General features: G+C 43.8%; 1 long non-coding RNA gene across 1 annotated transcript; it reads right to left on the reverse strand.

The window, feature by feature from the left end:
* Positions 1-5,956: 5,956 nt before the first annotated feature.
* Positions 5,957-6,945, reverse strand: LOC121073544. The gene is made up of 2 exons (XR_005821777.1): positions 6,669-6,945; positions 5,957-6,559 (listed from the first exon to the last, which is right to left on the reverse strand). It is a non-coding gene; the product is annotated as an uncharacterized LOC121073544 (long non-coding RNA).
* Positions 6,946-11,303: the final 4,358 nt, after the last annotated feature.

Consider the following 11,303-nt stretch of genomic DNA (forward strand, 5'->3'; position numbering starts at 1 on the left):
TACTATTTACAGGAAGTTAAACAGGTGCTATCCTTTTAAAAGATGTATGTCATCTGCTGCTAATGGCGCCTGATTCATGTTAGACTATTCACATTGCTCACAGTAGGTGGAGTCAAATTTAATTACAGCTTCTTTTTTTTTTTTTTTAAAGGAGCAATGCTAGAGCTACATTCTGCCAAGCAGTTCTTTAAGAGATGGTTCTTAAAGTCCGTGGTGGTACTGCAAGGCTAGGTACCACTCGGAAGGAGGAAAGGTTTCCCGATCTGTCCTAATAAGGGAAAGTGCATCTGGAGCTGCCTGGCTGGAGGAGTGCTGCTCTGAGTCATAGACTCTCTTTGTTTCTTCTGTTACTCAAGACTAAACTACACCCAGTCCAGCATGTATGTCCTGACACATCCGCGGAGCTACGAGTCCTGCACACAGGCTGGGCGGGAGGAGAAGGGAAGGAGGAGGCAGGTGAGGTGCAGACTCCCACCTCCCACCTCCCCGTAAGCTTCTGACCAGGCGTCCTCGCGGAGCCTGCGGCTTCCCTGTGCTGGCACCGACGATGCGGTGAGCTGGCAGAGAGGAGAAGACTCCTTCCCTGCCTTGCATTTCTGCTCACTGGTCAATGCATTGACCTCGAGTGGCTGGCTGTGGAAACTTGGCTTTGAAAACCTAGGTAGAAAGTAATTAAGTTTTTAGTACTAACGATAAGAATGACATGACACGCCATTACTGCTCTAATACAGCCATGCGCAACAAACAGCAAATGGACACACAAGCTGTTCAAATACACATGCTGCACTTGCAGTAGCCCTTTCCATAAATGAAAATAACCCAAAGATTTTCAATAACAAAAAATGAAGCGGCCTGTTACTCACTTTGAATCATTTGAGGCATTTAATTTATTCACTAAGCAAATAATCCCAAAGTCAGTGAAAGATACTGCCTCAACTCATTTAAAAGTAGCAAGAGGGACATGAGAAGCCTGTACGCAGAATCACAGTAAAAGCTTGGGCTATTTTCTGATTGCACTATCTTGTCCAGCTAATGATATTTTAAATGCCAGTAGTGGCCTGTTCTCTATATTTAAACTACCACAGCAGCGAGGCATTGTGTTTCCTACAAATATAGCATTTTGCCTATTTACACATGGCCAAATCATCCCGCAGCCTGCGGCAGGAGCAGCAGACACTTCATTGCCCCGGGAGCGCCCCAAGGCAGAGCCGTGGCACCCCTTGGTGCCAGGTGCCGACTTTCCTCCCGTGGGAGGTGCAAGCCCCTTATCTGGGCTGTGTGTTACTTCCAACTTCAGGCACAGCTCTGCCTGCAGATGAGCTGGGGAGGGAAAGAAGAACAAGGCAAACACTAACCCACTCTGCAGGAAAGCAACGCAGCACGGTTTATAGAGGCGGGTTTATAGAGGCAGGTCGCTCCCCTGAACTCTAGCAGCAACGTAAGCCAGCCCAGGAAAGCACATCGGGCTCAACATCCTCAGTGAGGATATTACAGGGGTCAGGATTTACTTTCTAAAACTATAGCTGAACTAATAAAAAGCTCCTGGTTGCTGGCATACAGCTGCTGAAGAGGACGAACGTTAGTCTAGGTATATTTACAAGAAGATTTTAATCTGCAAGGTGTTTCATCTCTCTCCTTAGATGTGCAAGTATCAATCTTTTCAAATATGCAGGTAACCAAACAAAAGGCACCAGTGCACCACGAACTTTTAAGACGTACACAGACATCTCATGGCAAAGGGGCCCATTAACGGACTAATTATGGGTAGTAACCTCAGTGTTTTTTGGTCCTGCTGTGTCCAAGTAACAAAATGTAGGTGTCTAATGAAACTAAAATCCAAATCGTCAGCTGTAAACATTTCATATTGGATCAACCTTTGGGTCTGTTACAGAAGCTAGTATTGAGCAATAACGGTTTCGGCCTCTTAGGTGAAAAGGTTTTTAGAAGAAGCTAACCTGAGCGCAGGCAGGCTGTAGAAAACAGACAAGCCATATGATAATTATTAAAAATATCATTTCCTAGGGCTTTAACATATATATTGTGGTTCAAAATCGAAATGTTTCTTTGGACACAGTACTGTCATTAATGAAATTTGAACAGAATAATTTTAGCATCAATAAAATTATTTTATTGGCACTTTTGCCCTCTAATTATATGGGCAGAAAAAGCATCTCGTAATGGTAGGGAAGATCCAAATGAACTAATCTGTTTAAACAGCTTATCTCAAGACAAATCATTTGCTTAAAGATCAATGTGTGATCGTGTGGGACACGTTAGCCTTACTGCACAAAGAATGACCCTTTCATACTGGATAATTTGGACTTCCTCGCTCCACACAAACAATGCATTCATAGTATTGTCCATGGTATCAGTCCACACTCCCGTGAACCACCATGTGAATGCGAACGGGCTGTCCACGCTTTGTAACACTAGATACAAATGTAACCGAATGCCAGCCAGTGGCATCCAAAGCAAGAGTTATTTTCAGATGGGCAACAAGCTGGTTACAAAGCAGTGGAACATGTACCAATTCTCTGTCAAATACCCTTCCAGAATTTATAAATAGGCAACTTCAAAAAATAGAGGGTAGAAATTAGAGGGTAGCTCAGTTATTGCCCACCAGAATTTCCACTGCTGCCTCTGGAAGCTGGGAACCTCCACAAAAAGAAGGAAGAGGTCCAGCCTTTCCTATCTATGTACCCCCAAAGCAACAAACTTCAGGGCAAGCAGAAGATTTCACATTAAATTAAAGTTTAAAAAAAAAAAAAAAAAAGTGCATTTGCTATGCATATTTCCAAAAAGAAAGTCAAGAAGCACCTGTCTGCAAATATGCTTCACATTTCAGAATTAAACACGGAATATGGAGGTCCTCATCACCTGCCATCTGTACAAGGACTGTGCAGTATCTGCAACGTGTGCTCCAAACCAGCACAGCTAGAACTTGTACTAACTGATAACATCATCGGAGGTCTTGGTAAAAAGGCTTGAGACTGAACAGACATGAAAATAATAGCTTCTAATGTGAATTGGGACCTTTTCTAGGAAATGAGGTAAGCGGGCAAGAAAATGTAATGAAATTTGAAGTGCCATTACTTGCATTACTACATCCAGTGGGCAGAGGATCTGCCTGCAAGGCTGTTCAGCTGCCTGAATTTTAAATCCATTTCAAATAAAGGTGTGTGGAGTATCTTAGTTTAAAAAAAAAAAAAAAAAAAAAAACTGAATAAATACACCAAATTTAGCAACAACAAGGTATGGAACTTTCCCTGGCCTTACTGTATTTCCTGTGGCACCTGCTTATGGCCAGAATACGAGGAGTCTACAGTCCCTCCTGCCTCCCCAAGTGCACAGCTCAGAGCATAAGACCTGTTAGTAAGAGCCAAAACATTTGACCCAGTGGGAGTTTTTCTATTTTATTTGACTAACATCAGCATTAAAACAAGACAAACCTAAAGCGGTGTTGCTGAGCTGCCCAAAATATTGAGATTTTTACTTCCAAAGGGTCGATGAAGTCATAACACATATCCCTAGTTGGACATTTCGGTAGGTGTCAGTGATTACATGGTCCCCAGGATCATCCCTCAGTTTCACAATTTCTGATGAGCTGTTGTCTTCTCTGTCATCCCTGCTCACCTCAATGGCCTTCCCAACTGCCATGAAACCTTATTAATTCTCTCGGCCCACTATCTCCTAAGAAAGAGTGAGATACAGCAGACTCACATGTGATGATTTCTCTTAAAAATTTAGAGCTTGGTCAAAAAAAAGGCAATATCTCAACTCCAAGTTTACAACTCCATTTGAAGGTGATCTTGATCCTCAGCCATTAAATTCAAGCCTTTATTAACATTTCTACATGCCTACACACCATGCCAACTCAACAACAGAACGTGCCTGGGAGGTGGACAAAGATGAAAGTAACTGTAATTCAATCCAAACTGGGCTCCTCTCCATCCAAAATACCGAAATCAAGTGATTTACTCAAACTTTTGAATTTTGTGCTTCTGGGACATGTACACAGAAGCTCTACCAACTTTTAAATGGCCTTATTTGAGTTATTCAGTTTCATTCAGTTTTGAAGGCTGGGCAAAGAAAGAAAAACTGGCAGCAATGAAAGACATCCTGACAAAGAGCAAATCTTCTGCATCAGAGAGATTTTATCATTCTTAACAGTAGTTACTTTAATCTGCTACTCCATGAATAAAAGTGCGAGGATTGAAATTGAACTGTATGGATCCATCAGATTGGGCTGAACAAAGGATATAAGGTAGAGAGGGTTGTGTAACGATAACATAAACAAATATTGGTGCCTAGGAACAGCAGGCACAGACACATTAAAATATTTAAGGTACCTTAAATATTAACTGCCTAGCAACAAGTCCCTGATTACTTCACAGAAAATATGCACTACCTGGGAAAGCAGAAATCATGGCAATCATTATTATTATACCTGTGTTTCTTTTTTACAGTAACAATTAGACACATCACTATTGTTGCATAACACAATTGCACAGGGAATCCGTGCCTTAAATAGTTTATGCTTGACTACACTCAGAAACTATATATGACTAGGAAATTATAGGTAGGACACGTGTTATATAGAGCAGAGAAACTGGCTCTCTGCACCTCTGGGTTCGGGTTCATCCTCTGCCTCTGATTTGCACTGCAACTGTCCCAACTCACCCAAGTCCAACTCATTTTTTGATGCAGCTGTGCAATGGGCAAACGTAGTCTGAAGCTCGTTGCATGGCACTGACAAAAGAAGCGGTGCAGGCTGTGACCTTCCCTCTGTTTAGTTCATGTCGCTGCAGGTGCTGTGTGCTCCTCTCGCAGCCACCTGCGGTGCTTTCACGGAGGAGCTCGGCGCTGCTGAGCCTTCCCGTGCCACCGTGGGCACCAGCCTCGGAGCCCAAAGGCGGAATTTCCTCCTGCAGCCCTTGTAAAACAGCTGAAAGGATTGTGATGGAAAATGGTTTCCAGTAATACTTAAACAAACTTTCTAATCTTGCATGTGTTCATTACAGCAGTGAGTAAACATGTTGGCAGGATGCTCACACTCTGTGGTGGCAGGCTCTGGTAGATGCCTACATTCCTGTGATTTTTTTAAAGCTTGTACAAGGTGTCAGGTTAATGCAGGTTTGGGGATGTTGGAAGCCTCGGGTTCCTGCAGTCCTAGCTATAAGAGACAACTCTGAAATATCCAGAATTTTAAAAGACGGGGCGCGTTCGGATTTGGGTTCCAAATGTGGTGTTACAGAACCCTACTTGCACATAGCACGCTTGAAGCTTCACTTAAAACCGATAACCATGTCCAGTTTGGGACATAAATGAAGACAGTAATCCCCTGGCAGATGGGTGAGAGTTTGGTTTACAATCTGTAAACCAAAAAGAGAGCCATTAACTCTTTTCTGTGGCTCTTTCCTCCCTAAGCCCGTCCTAACTCCCCTGACAGTCCTAGTCGATCAACCTCTACCTGCCTCAAAAGACATACAAGCCTACGGGCTCCGGCAAAAAAAGCCTTGCATTTTCCTAGCAGCATGGCTGGGCTGAACACTAGCAGCAGCTCCTAATTTCCTGCAGGCTTGAATCTGACACAAACCTAACTGAGGGAAAGGAGGGTAAGTGAAAGGGCAGCAACGCTGAGCGACGGTTGAGTTTCAGACAGCTTATTCTCGGTGATACTTCCTTCTGGGCTTATTTAGCAGGTTAGCATTTATGGGGCAGGCTTGACTTTTCAATAGGAGGAAAATAATCAATGCACTACAAAATCAGGCACTATATCTATATTCTTCGAGGTAAGGTTTGCAGCCTCTCATTTGGATTTGTGCTTCTATTGAATGAAGAGTGTGGAATTAACCACATCCTTATTATTTGTGAATTTGTATTGAACTTTCCTCTGATAAACCTGTACTTTATTTCTTTCTCATGTCATCCATTTTTATTTTCATCATTTTTTAAAAAAATGCACTGATGTGTAACTTACATAGGTGTTTCCAGACACCTGTCTCAGCTGAGGCAACACGAGTTTTCTACCATCCAAGCTCTTTCTTCCAGACAGTGAAATTCTCCCAGTGTCGTGTGGTGATGTTTTTGCTTTTTCCCCATAAATTCTCTGCTGGGAACTCTCCAAGAGTCCCCAGCAGTTGCTATCAGAGCCCGATCCATCCACTTCTGATGCACCCTCTCCTCTAACACTCCCCTCACACGGGGGCAGGAAAGCCAGGGAGTTTTTTGTGCTTAGGATTTTCCCCGGTGTATTTTCACTCTCAAGGACCGCATAGCTGAAGCTGCCTTTGTTGCCAGGAGTTGGAACAGATCCCGAATATATTTGTGTAAAGGGCAGAGGAAGAAAAGACCAGCTTTTGTACTGGTTCGCATGGCCGGTTCGGTGTGTCACTCCAGCAGGTCCCGTGCAGCAGGCAGGTCTTGGCAAAGCCAAGCTTTCAGATGTGAAATCTAAAGAACTGACGTTCCTTGGGCTTGAGCCAACAAACGCGTTTCCCACCGACTTAATTTGCTCCACGTTGCTCTGATAACGGCAAACTCCAGTCAGTGGAAGAACCTAAAGATGTCAGCATGTGATAATTTAAGATTCGTCGTGCACAGTTACCTGAAGAAAACGTGCTGGTACGGCACTGCCACGAAATCCAGCGTACGCCGAGTGACTTTACCTGGTCACAGAGCTCTCTTCCTCTGGGCCAGCCGGTCCCGCGGCGTTACGGGGAGGGGATGGCGGGGTCTTCGCCCCTCCAGCCGCCCCTCGCCCTTATGTCGGTGTCCCAGCTTCACCTATGACGTCACAGCAGCGTGACGTCGCACCGGGAGGCGAGCGGCCGCCGGCGGCCGGCAGAGGGCAACTCGCAACCGCGGATGGCTGCGGCCACCGGGGGGCACCGCAAAGCCAGGGGGAGCCACGGGCTGGGCGAGGAACCAGGAGCGGGACGGGACGGGGCGGGATAGGGTGGGATAGGGTAGGGTAAGGTGGGATAGGGTAGGATAGGGTAGGATAGGGTAGGATAGGGTAGGATAGGATAGGATAGGATAGGATAGGATAGGATAGGATAGGATAGGATAGGATAGGATAGGATAGGATAGGATAGGATAGGGTAGGATAGGGTAGGATAGGGTAGGGTAGGGTAGGGTAGGGTAGGGTAGGGTAGGGTAGGGTAGGGTAGGGTAGGGTAGGGTAGGGTAGGGTAGGGTAGGGTAGGGTAGGGTAGGGTAGGATAGGGTAGGATAGGGTAGGATAGGAAAGGAAAGTAGGGAGAGGAGAGGAGAAGGGGAAGGGGAAGGGGAAGGGGGAAGGGGAAGGGAAGGGGAAGGGGAAGGGGAGAAGGACAAGGGACAAGGGGAAGGGGAAGGGGAGAAGGACAAGGGAGAAGGACAAGGAGAAGGAGAAGGAGAAGGAGAAGGAGAAGGAGAAGGAGAAGGAGAAGGAGAAGGAGAAGGAGAAGGAGAGGAGGGGAGGGGAGGGGGGGGAGGGGAGGGGAGAGAAGAGAAGAGAGAAGAGAAGAGAAGAGAAGAGAAGAGAAGTGAAGAGAAGAGAAGAGAAGAGAAGAGAAGAGAAGAGAAGAGAAGAGAAGAGAAGGGTAGAGAAGAGGAGAAGAAAAGAGGAGAAAAGAGAAGAGAAAAGAGAAGAGAAGAGAAGAGAAGAGAAGTAGAATAGGATTAGCGCAGAGTAGAGTAGCGTAGAGTAGAGTAGAGTAGAGCACAGCAGAGTAAAGTAGGGTAGGGTAGGGTAGATAGTTTTGATTGGAAGGGCCCTTCACAGATCACTGAGCCCAACTGCACCGGATCGCGAGCACCGCCAGGACCCAACCCGACGCGCTCCATGCCACAACTGCTAGCTCGTAGCTCACACGGCAGAAATGTGCCAGCAGTCCCACCTCCTGACAGCTTTTTACGGTACCTACTGTCAATAACTAAAAATTTCTATGAAAGAAACAAGACACCTTTTCTTGATTCTATTCATGTCCACTGTGTCCCTAAGAAATACAGGCTCTAGTTCCAACTTAGCAGTTTTATGGCATGCAAAAATCCCTTCCTGAGAGCAGCACAAGAAACAGGGGCTGGCACTGGGGTCTGCATTTCCATGCCAGAGCAGGTAATCTTTATGTCAGTCTTTGTTACGGCATGTAAGCATCATTTTCAGCTCAGTACAGGTGTTGTTGGTAAGAGCGTATGTCAGCAAGACATCACTGAAACCTTTCAATCCTTCAAACTACGAAACATAAGCAGGTGTTAAGCAGTTCCAGCACTTTGTATCAGAGCAATTTTTCCCGACGAGGCAAGGGGGAGCTGTGCTGTGAGGCTTCTGCAGACCAGCAGAATGCAAACTTTCAGCTCTGCTTTTTAACAAAGCGCAGCTTCAAGTCCAAGGCTGGACTACATGACCTTCAGGGGTCCTTTCCAACCCCAACTGCTATATCCACATTTTGATTTCCAAAGAACTTATTTTAAAAGAGCAAGACATTAAAATCACAATAAATTCTTCAATAAGCCTTTCTTTTTTTCCAAGGTTGCTATAGCTCAAGGCCAGGCCAGGCCAGGATTCATATAAGCCACTTTTTTCCCTGAAATGGAGTGCTTGCACATCCTATTTTAAAGCATACAATCACAGTGATATATATCAGCAACAAAAGCTGCCAAGAAGTCAGAAATCGTCTGACTCTGCGGGTTGCTCCAACCTTTGGATACAATAGGTGATACAGCCTTCTCTTAAATAAGTTGGGCTGTAAGCAAAGGACATTCAAGCACAGAGCAAAAATACGGACTGTGTATAATGGAGTACTGTCTACACAAATTCATCCCATTATCGCAATGACTGGTGATTATTTTTCACTGAATTTCCCTCTCAGGAGGCAACTTCGTATGTTCTAATTTGTATTTAGCTAGTATTTTAATTATATGATTCCAACGTGCTTTCCAGTCAAAAAATACTCCAAAATATTCCCCAGGGATAACAAATGTACCTATTATCCCGGTTTACAAGCATTGGAGTAAATTATTTGCAGTATCGGTAGGTGTTGAGTGGTAAGCCAGTGGTGTTGATTCCCAGTCCTTTCTGAATCCTGTTACTACAGGCATTATACTGCTGTGACAGGGCATCGTTTTCTATTTTATCTTCCATAAGCAGAATCCAAATAAATTAAACAAAACTGAAGGATACATAGCTACATAAAATGATATATTCCAAGTGAGAATCAAATCTGTGACCACATTTAGTGTTGCTAGTGTTAAATTGCATTTGCCTGTGGATGCTGTGTTTGATTAAAAGCAGGGTAGTAGCATCTATTTTAAGATTGTTAGCAAATTTTAAATACAGAGTCTGTATTTATCTCTTTCACAACAGTTAACATTAGGGCTTGAGGCAAATCAAATCAACCAAACAGAACAATTGCATGCATAATGCACTAGCTGGGCTCAGAAACCTCATTTCAAACCATTTGTGTTGTACAGTTACTTGGGGACTTGGTCACATTTATTTTCTCTTCCTCTTTTTTTTTTTTCTCCGCACATTCAGAGCTATTGGTTCTGTAAAGGACTAAGCGTGGCTGAGCAGGAAAACATGGAATGTCAACTTTTTGTCTTTTTTTTTTCCCATTCTGTATGTGAATTTTTTCCTTTACACAGCTTTTTTTTTTTTTTTTTTTTTTTGGTAAACTTTGGAAAAGGTTTTAAAGGATGCATGGACTACAGATGCCTAGAAAGACAGCATGAGTAGCCAGCCCAGAAAGAAATAAAACTCTTGGGAAAGAGGCACTCATTGTCTTGAAATTTGCCAGTTATACCACTGCTAAGCAGAATCTGGATGCTGAAGTTCAGTTTGCACAGTATAGACAATGAGGCAGGTTTAAATTAAATAACCTCACAAGACCTGAGGTGAGGACATGACACTAAAACCATCATTCTGAAGACTCAGAAGCCAGCGGGGAGAAGAGCAGCAGGCGAGGAGGGTAAGGTAGCATGAACGTTGCAATTTCCTGTTGACTAACCATTTGCAGTTCTGTGGTGGTGGTATACTTTGACAGGAGCCACTGCTAGTACTTTATAGGTATATGCACAAGAGAAGAAAGACGGAATGGGATGGACGTGAAGGTTAAGGAAATGTATAGATGGGTAAAGAGATTAAGGTTAAATATATGTATATATATGGTTGCAACAAATCATATGAAATTGTGAAAAGGAAGCGATCACATTACCTCATTCCCATCTTGCTCAACCCGTACCTAAAACCCACTAGTGGTGAATATTGCATGGCTCATATTAGTGAGCAGTCTATTCCTGTGCTTATTTATCCAAACTCTCACTTTCTGCCTAATCTAACTCATCCTTCCTGCAATTATTACTTTTTGTATTATCTGGGCTAAGAGTTGGCATTGTTTAGCCTCAGAAAAATGGCTTGGCGGAGACTTTATCAATGTGTTTAAGTGTCTGATGGGAGGCAGAAAACAAGATGGGGGCCAGAGTCTTCACAGTGGTACCCAGTGACAGGACAGGAGGCAACGGGCACAAACCGAAATACAGGAAACTCCACATGAGGGTAAGAGAAAGCTTTTTCATTATGAGGGTGGTCAAACCCTGGCACAGCTTGCCCGGAGAGGCTGTTGAGTCTCCATCTTTGGAAATACTCAAAAGCCCACCAGACATGTTTCTGGGCAACCTGCTCTAGCTTCTCATGCTCCGAGCAGAGGGTTGGACCACTGGAGCCTTTCAACCTCCACCAACCTATGATTCAGTGGCAGTGGTCATAGAAAACAGCTATTCTTCTCCTCTTTCCATTTTTTTGTATATTTCAAGGCTTTCCTCTTTCCCATACATCCCTAAAGAACTGTAATTCTTCAAATCGTAAAACGTATCTCCTAAAATTCAGAATATCCTTTGACCTATTTTCAATGGATTCATACAATTCTTGAAATGATGGCATCGAATAATATAGTACCCCCATTGTGGCCTTACTAGCAGTGGAGCAAAAGGATTATTGCACAGCTGTTATGTATAATGCTCCTGTGTATTCATCTTAGCATAACTGGATTTTTTTTTTTTCTTTTTTCCTGCTGGTTGGTTGATCCATTTGTGATCTAGAATTACCCCAGACCTCCTGATTAACCAGCTGTTCCTCAGTTTGTGTTTATACACATTATCATTCCTTTTCAAAATTTTTCACTTGCCTGCCATTTCATTCATTTGGAACCACTTCTTCAACTTGGCACAGTAATCTCATAATGGAATCCTGATACTTGGTGGGCTTTCAAGCCCTCCTAGCTTGATGATTTACTAAATACACTGCTTATTCCATTATTTCA

The sequence above is a fragment of the Cygnus olor genome, chromosome 7 (assembly GCF_009769625.2).
Source record: "Cygnus olor isolate bCygOlo1 chromosome 7, bCygOlo1.pri.v2, whole genome shotgun sequence".
Classification (NCBI taxonomy): Eukaryota; Metazoa; Chordata; class Aves; order Anseriformes; family Anatidae; genus Cygnus; species Cygnus olor.